Source organism: Sciurus carolinensis, chromosome 8 (assembly GCF_902686445.1).
Source record: "Sciurus carolinensis chromosome 8, mSciCar1.2, whole genome shotgun sequence".
Taxonomy (NCBI): Eukaryota; Metazoa; Chordata; class Mammalia; order Rodentia; family Sciuridae; genus Sciurus; species Sciurus carolinensis.
In genome coordinates, this window is record NC_062220.1 from 145,033,672 (window position 1) to 145,054,276 (window position 20,605).

The 20,605-nt window shown below is 44.2% G+C and overlaps 1 long non-coding RNA gene across 7 annotated transcripts; it reads left to right on the forward strand.

Annotated features, from left to right (window-relative positions):
• The first annotated feature begins 62 nt into the window (after positions 1 to 62).
• LOC124990360 (uncharacterized) lies at positions 63 to 12,447 on the forward strand. Of its 7 annotated transcripts, none has more exons than XR_007109756.1 (7): positions 63 to 326; positions 3,859 to 4,088; positions 4,182 to 4,319; positions 5,125 to 5,201; positions 7,908 to 8,111; positions 9,709 to 9,785; positions 12,084 to 12,447. It is a non-coding gene; the product is annotated as an uncharacterized LOC124990360 (long non-coding RNA). The 7 variants fall into 7 exon arrangements; XR_007109753.1 differs by lacking the exon at positions 12,084 to 12,447 and adding an exon at positions 10,719 to 10,771; XR_007109757.1 differs by lacking the exons at positions 9,709 to 9,785; positions 12,084 to 12,447 and adding an exon at positions 8,305 to 9,671.
• Positions 12,448 to 20,605: the final 8,158 nt, after the last annotated feature.

Consider the following 20,605-nt stretch of genomic DNA (forward strand, 5'->3'; position numbering starts at 1 on the left):
GCACTCAAGACAGGCCCCCGGGCCTTCCACTGCGCTGGCGCCTCGCTAATGACGCAAGAGGCGGCCCGACCCGGCGGGGCCGAGGAGGCCGCGGGCCGATGCGGGAGTCTGTGCGTGCTCTTGGAGTCTTATCCTTCCATCTCCTCTCTACGCAGAGATTACGCTTCCAGAAACACCCTGGGGAAAGCCTGGCAGCGGATGACAGAGAGAGCTGCGGCCTGGATGGGCCCTGCTGCAAAGGGAAGGAATCGCTCCATTTACGGAGCGTTACCTTCCCGTGAAGCGCTCTTCCTTCGTTGCCTCCTTTCGTCTTTTTGCGTTGTGAGGTAAGTATGTCCTTATGCCCCATTTACAGATAAGGTGTCTGAGACTCAGGGCCGAACTCGCACGGCCGAGAAGTGGGACCTAGGTTTGTGTCTTGACACCAGGAACCTATCCAAGGACCTTCCAGGAGCTTTAGCTCGTCACCTGTTGACGGTTCTTCATTTACTCACTTTATTACTTTATTTACTGAACACCACTGTGCCGGGCCTTCCGGGCCCTGGAGAAACAACAACGTGGCATGGCACCCGCGTGTGGATCTTTCAAGTAAGCAGACGGTAAACGGAATAATACAGTGTGATGTTAAAAAGAAAATGAAAAGAACGCGGAAGTAAGAGCGACCGCTGCGGGGACTGCTTTACTTACCGTGTGATCGGGAAGGTCTCTCCAGGTAACCTTGGAACTGATCGCCCCGAGGAAAGGAGAAGGGCTTGGCCTTTGCACATCCGTGGAAAAGATTTGGGGTAGAAGGGATACGGCAAGTGCTGAAGTCTTTAAGTGGAAGTAAGTGAAAGGTGTCTAAGGAGCAGCACACGATGCCACTCACTGCCTGACCAGCATAGAACGAAAAACAATGGCACCAACTTTTCGCGAAAGGGCTTTTTTTTTTTTTTTTTTTTTTTTGCGTGATCATCTGACCTTGACACCAGAGCTGTAAACTCAGATAGATGTCTTCCCAGTATTTTGGTACCTGGAATTTATAGGAAGGGAGAGGGGGGGAAGCTGTTTACTGATTACTGATTGGATGAGGAAAAGGGGGGTTTTAGGGTTCTTTTGCTCAAGCTAGATAGTCAACATGCCTCTTCATAGGTGGCATGTTTGTTTTCAGGGGTAGTTGCCATGTTCCAGGTGGGGTTTTGAGCTTGTGTAGTCAAAAAGTTATTGACTAGATAAGCTGACTGCCTTCTCCTTGTGTCCATTTTTTTTTTTTTTTTGGCAGGGGAGAGGGGTACCAGGGATTGAACCCAGGGGTGCTTTAACCCCTGAGCCAGATCTCCAGCCCTTTTCAAAATTTTTTTTTTTTTTTTTTTTTTGGAAACAGGGTCTCGCTAAGTTGCTGAGTCTAACTTTGAATTTGCGATCCTCCTGCCTTAGCCTCACAAGCTGCTGGGATTACAGGCATGCACCAGCTCATCCAGCTTGTGTCCATTCTTGAAAAGCCAGTTTTATGCTACTGGCACCAAAATAGACAGGTAGATCAATGGTACAGGATAGAAGACACGGAGACATGCCCACATAAGTACAGTAACCTCATACTAGATAAGGATGCCAAAAATTTATAATGAAGAAAAGATAGCCTCTTCAACAAATGGTGCTGGGAAAACTGGAAATCCATATGCAGTAAAATGAAATTAAACCCCTATCTCTCACCCTATACAAAACTCAACTCCAAATGGATCAAGGAACTAGGAATTAGACCCGAGACCCTTCACCAAATAGAAGAAAAAGTAGGCCCGAATCTCCATCACATTGGCTTAGGACCAGACTTCCTTAACAAGACCCCCATAGCACAAGAAATAAAAGCAAGAATCAATAAATGGGATAGATTCAAACTAAAAAGTTTTTTCTCAGCACAGGAAACAATCAATAATGTGAAAAGAGAGCCTACAGAGTGGGAGAAAATCTTTTCCACACACACTTCAGACCAAACACTCATCTCCAAAGTTTATAAAGAACTTAAAAAACTTTACACCAAAAATACAAAGAACCCAATCAATAGATGGGCTAAGGAAGTGGGCAGACACTTGGCAGAAGAAGATATACAGGCGATCAACAAATATATGAAAAAGTGCTCAGCATCCCTAGTAATTAGAGAAATGCAAATTAAAACCACCCTAAGATTTCATCTAACTCCAATTAGAATGACTGTTATCAAGAACACAAGTGGGGCTGGGGAGATAGCTCAGTCAGTAGAGTGCTTGCTTTGCAAGCCCAAGGCCCTGGGTTCAATCCCCAGCACCACCAAAAAAAAAAAAAAAAAAAACACACACAAACAATAATAAGTGTTGGTGTGGATGTGGGGGAAAAGGCACACTCATACATTGCTGGTGGAGTTGCAAACTGGTACAGCCACTCTGGAAGGCAGTATGGAGATTCCTTAGAAAGCTTGGAATGGACCTACCATTTGACCTAGCTATCCCACTCCTCGGTTTATACCCAAAGGACTTAAAATCAGCATACTACAGTGATGCAGCCACATCAATGTTCATAGCAGCTGAATTCACAATAGCTAGATTGTGGAACCAACCTAGATGCCCTTCAATTAACAAATGGATAAAGAAGCTGTGGTATATATACAATGGAATATTACTCAGCCGTAAAGAATAGTAAAATTATGGCATTTGCTGGTAAGTGGATGAAGTTGGAAAATATCATGCTAAGAAAATTAGGCCAAGCCCAAAAAACCAAAGGCCGAATGTTTTCTCTGATAAGTGTATGACAATATATAATGATGGGGGATGGCCGGGGGAAGAGAAGAATGAAGGATCTTTGGATGGTGTAGAGGAAAAAGGGGTGGGAGGGGGTGGGAATGGAAAAACAGTAGATCGAAACAGACAGTATTGCCCTATATATATATGTATGAATACATGAATGGTGTGAATATACATTGTGTACAACCATAGAAATGAAAAGCTGTACCCCATTTGTATACAATGAACCAAAATGTGTCTGTAAAAATAAAAAAATATTTTAATAAAAAAGAAAAGCCAGTTTCAAAGAGTCTTGAGGGACTGGGGTATAACTTAGTTGGTAGAGTGCTTGCCTTATTAGTACAAAGCCCTGGGTTCAATCTCCAGAACTGCAAAAAAAAAAAAAAAAAATGTCCTGAACAACGTCTTAAGCACTGGTTATTTAAGGAATTTATGTCCAGCTGTGTTCAGGCCTTAACTGCTTTCATAAAAACAACATTGACCTGGAGTAGAGCTAGTAAAAGGAAAGTGATGAAGTATGAGGGTAGAGAGATGGGCAGGTGCTGCATTGAATTAGGATTTATTTTGGACTTCATTCTGAACCATGGGAAAGTTTTAAATTAGAGATTAATCTGATCAAACTTATGTTTTAACATATTTCTGAGCCATGTAGAGAATGGAATGCTGGCAGTCAAGTCGGAAGCATCGAGAGCTATTAGGCTGTTGGAATAATCCAAATGAGAGGTCATTATGTTTGAAGAAGGCAGTGGCAGTTCAGTTGGAGAGAGAAGGTAGATTTAAGATATGTTCTAGAGATAGCATTGACGGGACTTCCGAAAGGATTAGGTGTGGAAGGTGAGGATGAGAAATGAGACGAGTGATTTCCCTGAGCTCGGCTTAATGATGATGGATGGATGATGATACGGCCGTTCTGTGAATGAAAGAACTGATGGGGGTGAGGGTGAGCAGTCCAGATTTCTTTACTGTCTAGCTTACTTTGAGGTTCTTGGGAGATATACCAGTGGATAAGTCAAGTAATAAGTAAGTGAATATCGTGGTGGAGAATAGTTGTCCACCAAAATTATTGTTCTCTTTGTTGGCCATCCACCTACACTGTATTCCTCAGCCCTCCTGATAAGTGTGGGCATGTGCCCGTGCACTTCCAGTGAAAAGTGAACAGAAGAGCCGTGCACGTTTTCCAGGCCTGGCCCATGACAGCCTTCAACAGTGCTCTTCTGTGCTCTTACTCTGCCATCTGGAAGCAAATGATGACCAGATTCTGGAGAAGACAAGGCCTCAAGACTGAAGATTCATGAGTGAAGGAGAACCTACCCCACCAACCTGCATGTCCACTCAGTACTGTTATTTGGGGGGCGGGGGGACCCTAATAACAATGAACTTATGTGGTGTTGAGGTTTTATCTAATTTGAGTCTTTTTTGTTATAGCAGCTTTGCCTATCCTGCCTAATGTGAATAAGAACAGTGAACTTTAGGAGAAATTTTCTAAATGACTTCAATTGACGTTATCCATAATAGGAAATAGAAAGTGGCTTTGATTCATTCACCGAGGAAGGAGGGATTTTTCAGGTTCCTCCCCGTACCAGGCACTGTGCTGCATGATCAGGACATAGAGATGAAGAATAACCCTCCAGCAGCTCTCAGTCTTGTGACTTAACTTACTGACTTATTTGCACCTGCTTTCCCTCTGCTAGAAACTCCACTTTTCTCTGCCAAAACACACAGCCCAATTTCTACTTTCTTCAACCTCATTCTGAATACGGATTTTTTTTCCGGACACGCCTAGCCTTTGCCTAACATAAATTAGATGTTTCTCTTTTAATCTCATAACTTGTCTCCTTGTACTTATCACAGTTTTTATTGATATATTTGTTTTTTGATCTTTACTGATCTTCTTCCCCACTAAATTGTGAATAATCTCAACAGGGAAAGAATCTTATCTGTCTTACTGGTCATATCTCCAACACCCAGCCCATTGCAAGTACTTAATATTTGTTAAAGGACTCAGTGAATGGAGAAGGCAGAGCCCTAAGGAGAGGTTTTCTTCCACTGAAGTTCATTCACTTTTTGCTGATTAGTTGGCTGTGGTAGGCAGCCACTAAGATACCCTCCAGTGATGCTCATTGCCTGGTGTAATCCCCTCACCCTGCATGATGGCTGGCTCTGGTGGCTTGCTTTCAGTGCTCAGGTGTCACGTCCAAGATTAGGTTATAGAATGACTATGACTTCTGTCCTGTTGTCCTTTTTTACTTATTTGCTCTGAGGGAAGCCTGCTCACCTATGCACTGCAGTTTTGTTTTGTACTGGGGATTGGACCCAGGACATTCTATCACTGAACTACACCAGTAGCCCTTTTTTATTTCTTTTGTGACAGGGTCTTGCTAAGTTGCTGAGCCTGGCCTCAAACTTGTGATCCTCCTGCCTCAACCTCTTGGGTCTCTTAGATTACAGGTATGTATCAACTCATGCAGTCTGTGAGCTGCAAGAGCAGTTTCCTAAGGCTGCTATGACAAATTATCACAAAGTGGGACCTTAAAACAACACTAGAAAGGCTAGAAATCTGAAATCAAGGTGTTGGCAGAGCCATGTTCCCTCTAAAGAAGAGTTCTTCCCTCCGGTGACTCCAGGCAATTTTTGACATTCTCTGGCTTGTAGCTGCAGTCTCTGCCTCCATCGTCACACAGTCTTTCATGATTTTGTCTCTGTGTCTCTTTTTATAAGGATGCCAGTCATTGGGTTTAAAGCCCACCCTAATTAAGTATGATCTCAAATTAACTACAGGTGAAAAGACCCAATTTACAAATAGAATCATATTCTGAGCTTCTGAATAAACATGAATTTAGAGACAATATATTCACTCTTCCAATGGTGTGCTGTGAAAAGGCCCACCTGCTGCCAGTGAGAACCAATGACCTGCCAAATAGCCATGTACATGAGTTTAGAAAGGACCCTACCCAGCTGAGACTTTGGGGATTATAGCCTGTGGGAGACCCTGAGCCAGAAGATCCAGCTAAGTCATGCCCAGGTTCCTAACCCACAGAAACAGATTTAAAATTGTCATTTCAGGATTGGGGATATTGCTTAGTGGCAGAGTGCTTGCCTGTCACATTCAAGGCCCAAGGTTCAATCCCCAGCACCAAAAAAAAGTTGTTTTATGGCTCTAAATTTTGGAGTAACTTGTCATGCAATACAATACAGATTTTGGTACTTGAAAATGGTACCTGAGATGTAGTAGTTTGGAACCAAGTTATAGACAGAGACTGGACGATTCTTGAGGACAGTATTAGAGAACACCTGAATTATCTTGGACAAATTTAGTAAAAATAAGGTTACTTACTGCTAGTAAGGAACATGTTATTGCAAACTGGAGGAAAGACATTGCTGCCTGTTTTCTTCTGCTTATAATAAAATATGAAAAGAAAGACAATTTGTGAGGATTATTTAACTACCAGGAACTGGGACTTGATAGTTTTGAAATTTTACACTCTCTTGAGCAGAGATCATAATCAGCATTGTACATAAAATGGGTGTGTCTGTCTGTCTTAGCTCAGGTTACTGAAACAAAATACCTTAGATGGTGGCTAACTCAACACACATTTATTTTTTATGAGTCTGGAGACTGGGAAGTCCAAGAACAAGGTTCCAGTAGATTTGATTCCTGGTGAGGGCCAGCTTCCTGGCTTGCAGATAGCTACCTTCTCACTGCATCCTCACATAGAAGCCTCTGCTTTCTCTTTTCTTACAAGGGTACTAATCCCGTCATGGGGACCCACTCTTGTGACTTCCAATTTCCTAAATATCATCTCATTGGAGATCAGAGCTTCAACATGAATTTGGTGGAAGTTGGGGGGAGAGATGTATTCAATTTAAGATATGGTCTGAAGCTAAAGTAGAAGATGCCATTGTTAAGACATCAGAAAGATCAAAAGTGGTGCCTCAGAAAACTTATGTGGTCATGAAAAGTACCCTTGAATGGCTCGTGATACATCTCATAGATTTCAAAGAGTAAGGCCTCTAGGAAGCTTAAGGTCATTATCCCTCAAATTTCTCAGCACGATCCGACATTAGAGAAGAACTTGTTCCAGGGAGATTTTGGGGTGTGGCTCTTGTCTAAATCAGTAGATCTCAAGAAGATTGCTGGGAATCCAGAAGGTATTTGAAAGTTATGTTTGGACTCTTGACTGAGGGAGAGACAGTACAGATAAATAGGAATTATAATTCTACTGGCAGGAAGCAAGCTAAGAACTACTCAACTGCAAATGTGATCCCACCCCCACCCCTGCCTCCCGTACTGGGGGTTGAACCAGGGCCATGCAACCACTGAGCTACATCCCAGTTCTTTTTATTTTTTATCTTGAGACAGATTCTTGTTAAGTTGCTCGGTCTGGCCTCCTATTTGCTATCCTGACACAGCCTCCCAAAGCAGCTAGGATCACAGGCATGTACTACTGCACCATACTAAATGTGCTGTTTTTTATGAAAAAAGTATCACTCAGAATGGAGCCAGGAACTATTTTTCATAGACCTTGAGAACTAATCGTAGGACTTGCAGCATTTGCCCAACTGGATTTCAGAATCACTGGACCAGCCACTCCTTTGTACCTCCCACTTTGCCTCTATTTGAACAAGAATGTCTATAGCTATTGCCTTTATCAGTCAGAGAAGCAGAACCAATAGGCTATTGGCAGAGCCTATAGATCAATAGATGAGATTATTATGGGGGTTGACTTGTGCAATTATGAAGGGAGGAATTGCTAAGATATGCCATTTGCACACTGGAGAACCAGAAAAGATGTTGGTATAAGCCCCAGAGTCTGAAGACCTGAGAACCAGGAGTGCCAGTGTCCAAGGGTAAGAGAAGATGGATGTCCCAGGTCAGAAAAGGAGCAAATTCACCTTTCTTCCACTTTTTGTTCTAATTGGGACTTGGATGGATTGGATGTTACCCACCTGCATTGGTGAGGGTGATCTTTACTCAGAATCCTGATTCATGTGCTCTTCTAGAAACACTTTCGCAAACACACCCAGAAGTAATGTTTTACTAGCTGATCTCTCCTTACCCAGTCAAGCTGACATGAAATTAACCATCGTATTACCCTAGGTCTGTTGTATGTTGGATGTGTAGGGGACAAATAATTTGTCACCCTATTTGCACAGGTCTACAAAAGAGAGGATCTGTCCTGGTGAAAATTATTTCAGGAACTGTACTCAATGAGGTTCCATCTAGACTTGAGTTGGTGTTGAGATTCTGGACTTGGAACTGGTGCCAAAATAGGATGAAGCTTTTGAGGACCTTGGGAGAAAAAAGTGCTTTGTGGAGAGGACCTGGATCACTGGCTGCCAGGGAACAGAGTGTCGTAGGTAGGTAGCCTCTACAGTGGCTCCTGGTGATTCTTCCCACCTCCTCTTCATACTCTCCAGCCCTTGAGCATGAACAGGAGCCAGTGAGTCGCTGCTAAGACCACAGTGTGGTGGAATCTCTCTTCCAGAGCTCATGAGATTGTGGCTTCCCTTTTGGGCCCCTTCTCTCATTCTCTGGCTTAACTTCTCTCAGGGAAGACAGCTGCCATGTTGTAAGCTACCTCACAGAAGAGCCCTTGTGGTAAAGAACCGATGTCTGACCGACATCTGCCAAATAGCTATGTTAATGAGCTTGGAAGAGGATCTTGCCCGGGAGGAGGAGTGGGAAGTCCTGACCAACACGAGGACTGCAATTTCCTCAGAAGCCTTGAGCATGCAGGAGAGAGGTCATGGTGGCCTGAAATAAATGACTGCTGTGGATGAGGAATAAACGGATCTGAGATCTGTTTTGTGGGTGGAATCAGCAGGGGCTGGTGAGGGCTTACATGTTGGGGAGAGAAGCAGGGAAGCTATCCTGCGTTATCCCAGGGCACAGGCAGCCCAGCAGACAGTGGTGCACTTATTAAGATTGAGCACACTGGGAAAAAAAGGTTCAAGCACGGTCAGTAGGGGCTCAGGGACTGCACGGCAGCGGTGGACGGACAAAAGCAAGCAGTCAGCCTGTCGCTGACCATCATTCTCTCTGCAACCGTGCTCAAGCAGCACGGGTTTCACCAGTCACCCCATTAACAAAAGCCCCCTGATGCTGCCATGATTGAAAAGAAAGCAAGCAGTGGTGGAGAAATTGGAACCCTCGTGCATTGCTGGTGGGAATGTAGATAGTGACGCTAAGACTACCCCTCAGTCCAGCAGTTCCACTCCTACGTATATAACCCAAATGTTTCAAAATAGATATTCAGAACTGGGGGGTCGAGCTCAGTGGTAGAGTGTTCCCCTAGTATGTGAGGCACCCCGTGTGCTCCCCAGCTCAGGAAGGAAGGAGGAGAGGAAAAAAAAGATGAAGAAATACTTCTACACAGATGCTCACAGCAGCTTTATTCACAGTGGCTGAAAGATGGAGACAATCCCTATGTCTGTGAGCTGATAGATGGATAAACAAAAGGCAGGTGCTGTTCCCCAAGGATAGTGATGGGAGTGCTGTGAACCTTTAAGAGGCAGGCCTTACGGGTGGTCCTTAGGTCACGGGGGAGGTGGGTGTGCTCTTAGAAGGCCAATCTGGTTCTCTCCCTCTGCTTCCTGGCTTGGGTAGTACTGCTGGCTCTGACATGCACTCCCACTGGGAGGTAGCCCTCACCAGAGGCCCAGACCAGCAGGGTCTCCTGATGTTGAGCCTCCAGAACCCACTCAGAACAGTGATCCAAAATAACCTCTTCCCTTGCTAAGTAGCCTACATCGGGTAGTAATTCTTACAGGTGACTGTAATACCTGCATCAGCTAGTAACAGTTGACTCATACAGGTGGTACCTCCATCTTTTTTTGGCAATAGTGGGATTGAAACTAGAGGCTCCCTACCACCCCCTATCCCTGAGCTACATTCCCAGCCCTCTCTTTCTCTCTTTCTCTCTCTCTCTTTTTTTTTTTCTTTTTTGGTTTTGAGACGGGGTCTTGCTCAATTGCCCACGTGAAGCTCAAGGTGCCCAGCATACAATGGGATGTTATTCAGAGCAAAAGGAGGTAAGTACCAATAAATAATGAATAAACCTTGAAAGTAATGTGCTATAAAACAAGCCAAAACAAAAGATTCCATATTTAATGATTCCACTGATGTGACACATCCAGATGAGGCAAATCCAAAGGAACAGTAAGTAGAGAATAGAGTGGTTACCAGGGACTGAGAGGAAAGGTGTTGGGAGGCACTACCTCACAGGTATAGGCTTTCCTTTGAGCTTATGGAAAAGTCTTGGAATGAAAATAGAAGTGATGGTTGCTCACACTGGGCATGGTGGTGCATGCCTGTAATCCCAGCAGCTTGAGAGGCTGAGACAGGAGAATCTCATGTTCAAAGCTAGCCTCAGCAAAAGCAAGGTACTAAGCAGCTCAATCAGACCCTGTCTCTAAATTAAATATAAATTAGGACTGGGCAGCATTTTTGGCACCAAAATAGACAGGTAGACCAATGGTACAGAATAGAAGACACAGAGACAAACCCACATAAGTACAGTTATCTCATATTGGACAAAGGTGCCAAAAACATACATACAATGGAGAAAAGATACACTCTTCAACAAATGGTGCTGGGAAAACAGGAAATCTATATGCGGTAAAATGAAATTAAATCCCTATCTCTCACCCTGCACAAAACTCAACTCAAAATGGGTCAAGGATCTAAGAATTAGACTTGAGGGCTGGGGAGATAGCTCAGTTGGTAGAGTGCTTGCCTTGCAAGCACGAGGCTCTGGGTTCAATCCCCAGCACTGCCCAAAAAAAAAAAAAAAAAGGATTAGACCTGAGACCCTTCATCAAATAGAAAAAAAAAGTAGGCCCAAATCTTCATCATGTTAGCTTAGGACCAGACTTCCTTAATAAGACCCCCCCATAGCACAAGAAATGAAAGCAAGAATCAATAAATGGGATGGATTCAAACTAAAAAGCTTTTTCTCAACAAAGGAAAACCATCGATGTGAAAAGAGAGCCTACAGAGTGGGAGAAAATCTTTTCTACACACACTTCAGATAGAGCACTAATCTCCAAAATTTATAAAGAACTTAACTTTACACCAAAAATACAAAGAACCCAATTAATAAATGGGCTAAGGAACTGGGCAGACATTTCACAGAAGAAGACATACAGGTGATCAACAAATATATGAAAAAGTTCTCATCATCTCTAGTAATTAGAGAAATGCAAATCAAAACCACCCTAAGATTTCATCTAACTCCAATTAGAATGACTATTAACACAAGCAATAATAAGTGTTGGTGTGGATGTGGGGGAAAAGGAACACTCATATATTCTGGTATGAGTCACAAATTGGTGCAGCCACTCTGGAAAGCAGTATGAAGATTCCTCAGAAAACTTGAAATGGACCTACCATTTGCCCCAGTTATCCCACTCCTGAGTTTATACCCAAGGGACTTAAAATCAGCATACTACAGTAAAGCAGCCACATCAATGTTTAAAGCTGCTCAGTTCACAATAACTAGATTGTGGAACCAACTTAGATGCCCTTCAGTTGATGAATGGATAAAGAAACTGTGGTATATATGCACAATGGAATACTACTCAGCCATAAAGAAGAATAAAATTACAGCACTTGCTGGTAAATGGATGGAGTTGGAGAATATCATGCTAAGTGAAATAAGCCAATCCCAAAGAACCAGAGGTCGAATGTTTTCTGATAGGTGGATAATGATACATAATGGGGGATGTGGGGTGAGGGGTGGAGCGGTAAGAGAAGAATGGAGGAACTTTGGATTATGTAGAGGGAAATGGGACAGGAGGGGGTAGAAGAAGGAAGGATAGTGAACTGAGACATTATTACCCTATGTACATGTATAAGTACATAACTGGTGTGAATCTACGTTGTGTACAACCATAGGAAAAGTTGTACCCCCATTTGTGTACAATGACTCAAAAATGCAGTCTGTAAAAATTTAAGAAATAATTATTAAAAAATAAAATAGGCCCGGGGATGTGGCTCAGTGGTTGAAGGCCCCTGAGTTCAATCCCCGGTTACCCCACCACCACCAAAAAAAGTGATGGTTGCTCAGTATTGTAACTGCACCAAACGCCACTGGGCTATACACTTAAATTGTTCACCACTTTTGTGTTATGTGAGTTTCACTTCAAGGAAAAGAAACAATATGATATTTAAGTACTCTCAAAAGGAGTGTTTGCTTTTTTCCAGGATTGCACCAAGTGCGGTTTATTAGGGACGGAGGGACAGAAGCATGCCTTAAGCAGGACAGGAGGATCCCTACAGGATCCTTTCTTTTTAAATTCTTTAATAACACACTTAAAATCTACTTACAGAACTAATAGACCCAGGAAGCTAAGATGAGTTTGCTAAGAGCTTAGAGAAAGAGCAATGAACTTCTGAGATTTAAATGCTTCATCATCTGACATACTGAAGAACCTGTTTGAGTCCTGCCAGGGGAGCCTGATTGCCCACTTCCCCGGGTGGCTCTAGATAGCTCTCATCCAGAGTGGAGCCTTTGAAGACAAGACAAAACAGCAGCCAAAGACCCAAACAGTCTTATTTTCTCACCCATGATTTTTTTCCCTCTAGTTGGGTTTATTTTCTAATTTCAGGAGTATTATGTCATTATTTTTTGTTTATTTGTAATACTGGGAATTGAGCACAGGGAAACTCTTTCAATAAACCACATTTCCAGGTTTTATTTGTTTGTTTGTTTCTGGGACAGAGTCTTGCTAAGTTGCTGAGGCTGACCTCGAACCTGCGTAACGTTAGAGCATTTCGTATGTGTGCAGCTGCTGAATTTGCGGGTCTGAAAGACAATAAAGACACTCACTTTATACAGATAGCATTCATTTCAGTAATAATACGGAAGCAAGAGCTAAAGTGACAGATGAGAGAGAAAGAGAAGGAACTACATCACCAGATGGGGGGAAACACCTGGGGCAGCCTTCCTGGGTCCCCACTGGGAGGTCCTGGGCAGAGCATCCCCTCCAAGGGTGAGACTCCAAAGTCTTATTCCCAGTAGGGCCCCTTAAATACAAGTTAGAACACAGAAATCTCCGTTCTAACAACCTGCTTGACCTAGTGATCCCCTCAAGCACATCCCCCAAGGACTGGTGTATCCCTGAAGGGAGAGGAACAGCCTTGAGATGATGACTGAGTCCCCTGGAGTGATCCACACCCACCCAGAAGGCAGCATTCTTTAGATGTTCCATCAAGGGTGAGTGAAGGGCACAGCGGGCACAGGGACAGGGAAGATCTTTAGTGTTTTCCTTAGCTCTTTAACTTGAGCTCCTCCTGCCTCAGCCTCCCCAGTCACTGGGATGACAGACATGTCCCTGTGCCTGGCTATGTCATTGTTTTTTAAAAGTTAAGCATCATAGAAGCTAATAATGCAGAAAGTGGAAATCTTCAAGTTCACCATTCGACAGATTTTGTTAACTTTTTGACACTTCTCTGAAACCAAGCTCACATTTACCTGCAGCTGTGATTCTATGTAACTACTGTTCACTGTAGAAATCCAGGCTTCCCTCCATAACAGCATTTAACACCTTGGTAACTTTTGCCTGACTTGTCTCAAAAAAAAAAAAAAAAAAAAAAAAGGGACCAGGAATGTGGCTCAGTTGTTGAAATACCCCTGGGTTCAATCAGTCCCTAGTACCAAAAAATAAAAAGAGATTATCTAGACTTAATTTTAAACTAGACTTTCTGAATAATTTTCAGTAAATCATCCAAAAATAATTGACTTCCCATGTCCCTCAATGGACTAGATTGTTCAGCTGGTTAAGTAGCAGATCTAGCCACTGATCCTAGAACTCAGGACACACCCTTTCTCTTGCCACTGTCCCATCTCCCTCCATGGCACCAAATAGCATCACTGAGGCTCAGGCTGCTTCTGCATGTGACTCTGCCTTCCTTGAGGGTCCTGTCACCAACTCAGGACAAGAAAAGTGCGCTTGTCCTGAAGGTCTGGCAGCACCTCTTCTAGTGCAGCACCTATCAAACCTGAAGGTGCTGAACTCTGCCCTGCTCGCAGCTGCATCAGGCTGCAGCCCCAGGTGACCCCAGCTCACTCAAATGTGCGCTGAGAGCGCAAACCACCCAGAAAATGTACTAGTCAGGGTGGAGCGATTGGCCTTTTTGTGACACACTAGTCAAAAACCTGCCAACTGTGAGCCTGTCTCTCTTGCATCTCAAAAGCACCTCTCTCAAGGACCCAAGAGCTGTTCCTTTGAAGTGTAGCCATCGGGAAGCATGAGGCCTCTGCCTGCCCACCTCTGCTGGAGGCCTCCAACCCCCCAGCCAGGGGACACAGCTGGCCTGTCTGGCCCACTGCCCACTGTGTGCTCTTCACTTCTGTGGCTCTACCCTCCCCCATTCTCCCTTCCAATTGCCCATATCACCTCTGCACAAATCAGACCAGAGCTCAGTTCAAAATGGTTACAGTGGTAAACCTTATATTATGTATTTTACCATAGTAAACAACAAAATGAAACTCATCAACTCATCGTTCAGTCTGTGGTGATGGACTTGAGAAATGCAGGGTGATGAAACAAAGTGGACACATACATGCACACGCATGCACACGGGTAAAACAGGCCATCTGAGTGGGATCAGTGGGTTGTATCAACACCAGGAAGTGCAGTCCCAGGGACTGCCAAGTTGTCAGGTGGCCACAACTCCATCTGTCAGTTTCTTTTTTTTTTTTTTTTTTTTTTTTTTTGCAGTACTGGGGATTAAACTCAGGGCTTTGTACTTACAAGGCAAGCACTCTACCAGCTGAGCTATCTCCCCAGCCCCATCCGTCAGTTTCTTCTAGCACAGATGGCCTTCATTTCTGTTCTGTCTGCACAGCCACTTCCTCTGTTCTGATTTTGATTTTCCATGTGATCTTTCAGTTGTAGAATGGACCCCACACCCACCTGACCCAGTGCCCAACTCCACGGTGTCAGGGGTCCTAATGGGTCCACCCTGCCCTGAGCCAGGGCAGGAGCAAAATCCCCATGTGTATGGGACCCCTCTTGGAGGGGTAGGGAAGACAGTTCAAGGGGAGTCATGAGCAAGAGGGACCTCCTACAGCTCAGTGGCAGGCTCTGAGAAGGGAGGGGACCAGGGAATGCACCTGCCATGCCCTGGTATAATCCAGCCCCTCAGATGTTTCCAAGGTTGTCACTCCCACGAGTGTTGTGTAAGGGTGGACCAAATTAAATTTCCCAAGTTTGTCAGGGAACTGTGGTTATACAAGAGAATATTCTAGGTTTAAGTTCAAACACAATAATAGCAGGCAGATGGGCATGATGCCCATAGGCCACTGGCAGACAACCCAGGAAAGCGATAGGCGGGCAGGTAGGAGGTGAGAAAAGGGGGGAGAGTGGGGAGTACGATCCAGATGGGGCACAATGTAAACAAGGGGCAAAGTATGTGAGACTCTTGTGCTGTTCTTACACCTTTGTAATAAGTTGGAAGTAAGTTCAAATGAGTAGAAAAGACATGAACACGAAGCTTTCTGAAGTTTTGATCCCCCCATTTAAGGAAAGGAGGGTGTCCGTGTGGGAGGATCTAGCACGGCTTAGGCAGCACTCCTGGGGGACTGTTCTCAAGGTGGGTCCTCCCAGCCATCAGCATGCACTTCAAGAGAACTTGACAGAGATGCAAAGTCGCAGCGGCTGCCCTTCCTCCAGATTCACTGAACCAGGGGCGGGTGGATCCAGCAGTCAGGTTCACAAGCCCTCCAGGGGCTCTGATGCCTGCTCAAGACTGGGTACTGTCTGCAGGAGAAGAAGAATATTTTTTTGGGCACCAGGAAAGGTCCCACAGGGAGAGCTCCTGGACCCACATTGTAAGTGAGCTTTGCCTTCTAAAAGGCTGGATTCTGGTCCTGTCTTGGCCAATTAAAGCTGTGTGATCCATGTGCTATCACTAAACCTCCCTGACCTCCATTTTCTTGTCCTTAAAATGAAGTTCTTGAAAAGAACTAAGTTCCTGGCCCTTGGTGCACAGTAACTATTTCTTCTTGGGGCCTAAGGCCTCAGCATGAAGTTTCTCTTTACTGAATTCTTTTTTTTTTTTTTTTTTTTTTTTAAACCATGTGTATCTTTTCCTTTTGGGGAAGGTTAATAAAATCAGTGTAAATAGACAAATATCAGTTTGTTTTTATCCTTCACAAAACGGTCAAATGACAGCTGTGAAGGCCTCCCAGGACCATGAGGCTCTGGATTCACAGCTTATTCAGGCTCCTCTGGGCAGCTCTGGGACCCTGGGTTATTTGTTTTGTCATGTTTTTGTTTGTTTGCTTGTTTTAGTTGCAGATGGACATAATGCTTTTATTGTATTTGTTTATTTTTATGTGGTGCTGAGGATTGACTTCATGCCTCAGACATGCCAGGCAAGTGCTCTGCCTCTGAGCCCCAGCCGCAGCCCCCTTGTCTTGTTTCTGATATATATTTTTATTTTCAATTGGCACATAATAATTGTACCAGCTGTTGGGGTGTGGCTCAGGGGTAGAGTGCTTACCTTGCAGACATGAGGCCCTGGGTTGATCCCCAGCATCACAAACAAACAAAAACAAATATCTGTAACATCCATACCTATTTATGAGGTACAGTGTGATATTTCAATACGTGTATGTGATGTGAAATGATCGCGGTGTTTTTCTGACTGGAGTGGAGTTCACCTAGCATAAATTTGCCATTTTAAAGTGAACATTTGCTAGCATTCTGTACATTCACAATGTTGTGGCACTACCACCTCTACCATGTCTGGTTCCAGAACATTCGTTATCCCAAAAGGACACCCCCACCCATCGAGCAGGTGCCCCACATTTGTCCCTTCTCCAGGCCCTGGCAGCCACCTGACTGCTTTCTCTGTCTGGGTTTGCCGACCCTGGACCCTTCACACACACGGAGTGATACAGTACGTGGCCTCTGTGTACCTTTCTTTCCCCTGGCGTGGTGATTTCAAGGTTGGTCCATGCTGTAGCCTGTCAGAGCTTCATCCCTTATGTGACTGTTCACAGTCCCTGCTCTGGAAAGCCACATTTCGTTCACTCATCCGACCACGGACATTGGGGTCGTTTGCACCTCTCAGCCGTTGTGAATAGTGCACACGTTTTTGTTGGAGTCGCTCTTTTGGGTTCTTGCGGGTGTGCGAGGCTGGCCTCTGATTGCTCACTGCACTGCCTTCCAGGGGTGAAGTCCCTTGAAAGCCACCCACTTCTTTTTTTTTTTGCTGTTATTATTACTTATTATTTATTATTTGTAAAAACCCAAAACCCTTAAAACAGAAATATTCGATGAAATAATAATTATTAAATGCAGCTATCTTGCAAAATTTCTTTTTTTATTATTATTATTGTATACAAATGGGATACATGTTGTTTCTCTATTTGTACATGGAGTCAAGGCATACCATTTGTGTAATCATATGTTTACATAGGGCAATGATGTTTGATTCATTATTTTTTTCCCTTCCCCCCCACCCCTCCCACCCCTCTCACCCCTCTTTTCCCTCTATACAGTCTTTCTTTCCTTCATTCTTACCACACTCCTTATCCCTAACCCTAAACCTAACCCTAAACCTAATGCTAACCCCTCCCACCCCCCATTATATGTCCTCATCCGCTTATCAGCGAGATCATTCGTCCTTTAGTTTTTGAGATTGGCTTATCTCACTTAGCATGATATTCTCCAATTTCATCCATTTGCCTGCAAATGCCATAATTTTATCATTCTTCATTGCGGAGTAATATTCCATTGTATATATATGCCACAGTTTCTTTATCCATTCATCAACTGAAGGGCATCTAGGTTGGTTCCACAATCTGGCTATGGTGAATTGAGCAGCAATGAACATTGATGTGGCTGTATCTCTGTAGTATGCTGATTTTAAGTCCTTTGGGTATAGGCCAAGGAGTGGGATAGCTGGGTCAAATGGTGTTTCCATTCCAAGCTTTCTGAGGAATCTCCACACTGCTTTCCAGAGTGGCTGCACTAATTTGCAACCCCACCAGCAATGTGTGAGTGTTCCTTTTTCACCACATCCTCGCCAACACCTATTGTTGCTTGTGTTCTTGATAATCGCCATTCTAATTGGGGTGAGATGAAATCTTAGGGTAGTTTTGATTTCCATTTCCCTTATTACTAGGAATGTTGAACATTTTTTCATATATCTGTTGATTGAAAGCCACCCACTTCTAAGGACAGAGTCGACCTTAGCAGCCCTCGGAGAGGATGGCACTGTAGTTCCATGTATGGTCCACAAGGGGGCGCGGGCACGGAGGCAGCACCTCAGCCCCAGGGATTTCCGACTGCGTAAAAAGCTCAGTGTCCTCTAGAACGGAAAGCCCAGCGTTTCCTCTTGGAAACCTGAGAAGGCTGACTCCAGTAGAGCAGCTCTACCTGATACTCCTGTGACTGACCCACATCCAAATACCCAGAGAGATTAGGTTGTTCATGACCTGAGAAGCTTGTTTTAACTTCAGTCAGCCAAGTTCTAATTGCTTTCTGTCACTACAAGCTCAAGGAGATTAATAAGTGTTTAGGCTGTCAAAATCAATGTCACGGACAACCCTTCATAGGTAGCACTTCCTTTGTCATTAATCCGCTTCAAGAGATTATTTCCTTGCAGTGAGTTCAATTCACATGTCTAGTGGACAAGAATCACATATCTCTCTTCTTTCTGATTTGCCCCCAATGGGGTTCTTGGCTGCATTGTTCACAGTGCTGAAAGAATGCAGTGGCATCAATATCCATCAGTAGGGGACTCTCCAGTTTCCACATCCCCTTCTTCAGGCAACAGCCTCTGTTGTCTTTTGGGGATCTAGCCCTTCCTCATTCTTAGCCCAGGTGGACTGGGGACTCCATTCCTGGCCACAGAGCAGATCATATGACTGGGGCCTGAGCTAATCAGGCCTCTCTTTCTGGCCACAGTGTTGGTCAGGTGAGGGGGGATGTCACATTGGCTGGACCAGTCAGCATGAACCTGAGGGTCCTCGCAGGGCCTAGCAAAACGGGACTTTCTCCTTGCCAGTGGACCTTAGCCTGGTGGGGTGTGAGGCGTGAGGCTGGAGTTCTTGATTCTTGAGGGCAGATAGCTCTTCTGGAGATCCAGACCCACCAGAAATCAAAATGGACACAATATGGCAGAGGCAGAACCCAGAGATAGAAACTTTTATATATAAATATAGTTGTAGATGGACACAATGCCTTTATTTTTATGCAGTGCTGAGAATTGAACCCAGTGCCTCAAACATGCTAGGCAAGCACACTACCACGGAGCTGCAGCCTCAGCCCCAAGATGGAAACTTTTTGAACCTCTTTTGAACCTCGGCATCAGGACTCAACTGAAGCCAATCACCCCAGGACTTTTGGAATGTGGGAGTCAATGTCCTTCTTTTCTTAGGCCAGTTTGAATTTGGCTTTGTGACACCTGCAACTAAAAGAGTCTCTTTTCCCCCAGCTTTGTTGAGACATAATAGACGAAAAAATATTAATATGTCCATAGTGTTCAACATCACATACGCACACACTACAAAATGACTACTGTAAGCTTATCAATGTATCCATCTCCTCACATAGTGACCTTTTGTGTGTGTGGTAAGGACATGTAAGGTCTGTTCTCAGGCTGGGAATGTAGCTCAGTGGTAGATGTTTGCCTAGCACACACGAGACCTTGTATTCTGGTCCCATGACCTCAAAAAATAAAAAGTTTGCTCCCTTAGCAAATGTTAAGTTCACAATACATTATTAACTATAGTCACCATGCTATGCAGTATTCCAAAATTTATTCCTCTTACAACTGCAAGTTTTAACACTTTGACAAACATCTTAAAATATTTTTCTTTCTTTTTTTTTTTCTCCCCCCTTTGGTACCAGAGACTGAATCCAGGGCAGTTCACCATGGAAACAAGCTCTCACTAAGTTATAAGGGCCTTGTTAAATTGCTGAGACTGGCTTCAAACTTGCAATCCTCCTGCCTCAACCTCCCTAGTCACTGGGATTATAGGGGTGTGCCTTTGCACCTAGCAGCATTTATAAATAGTCTTAAGTGATACCCTGTCCACAGAGAACTTCTTGGAATTAGTATCCTATGTAATGAAGTTTGATAGTAAGGTGTTTCAGCCAGCTTTTCCAGCTTGCCTCTAAACTTTTCAAAATTCTTCCCACAAACCAACTCCAAAGGCTTCTGAAGCACAGATCAGATTAGTCACAGCAAAGATAATATTTCTCAGTATCAATTTGTTTTGGTCAGTTTTCGGATCATTGTGACCAAAATACCCAGCAAGAAACTTAGAGGAGGGGAAGTTTATCTGGGACTCATGGTTTCAGAGGTCTTGGTCCATAGACAGCTCGCTCCATTGCTCTGGGTTCAAGATGAAGCAACATCATTGGGGAAGGGCCCAGCTGAGGAAGCAGCTCAGCTTATGGCAGGTCAGGAAGCAGAGAGGGGGTGGGGGGGAGGAAAGAGTCACCCTTCAGGCATGCCCCCAGTGACCTGCCTCCTCCAGTCACACCCCATCTGCTTACAATTACCACCAGCAAAGGAATAAAAAAAAAATTCCAGAAGAATTTGGAGAAACGTTGCCACAAGTGGATAATGATCTCAAATCTCCTCTTTTGTTCTACCTGGTTGGTTTGAGCAGTTCTAAAATCTTTTTTTTTTTTTTTTTTTTTTTTTTGGTACCGGGGGTTGCACCCAGTGGTGTACTACCACTGAGCTACATCCCCAGCCCTTTTTATTTTGAGACAGGGTCTCACTGAGTTCCTTAGGGCCTCACTAGATTGCTGAAGCTGGCCTTGGACTTGCAATCCTCCCACCTCAATCACCCGAGTCTCTGGGATTATAGGTGTGTGCTGCT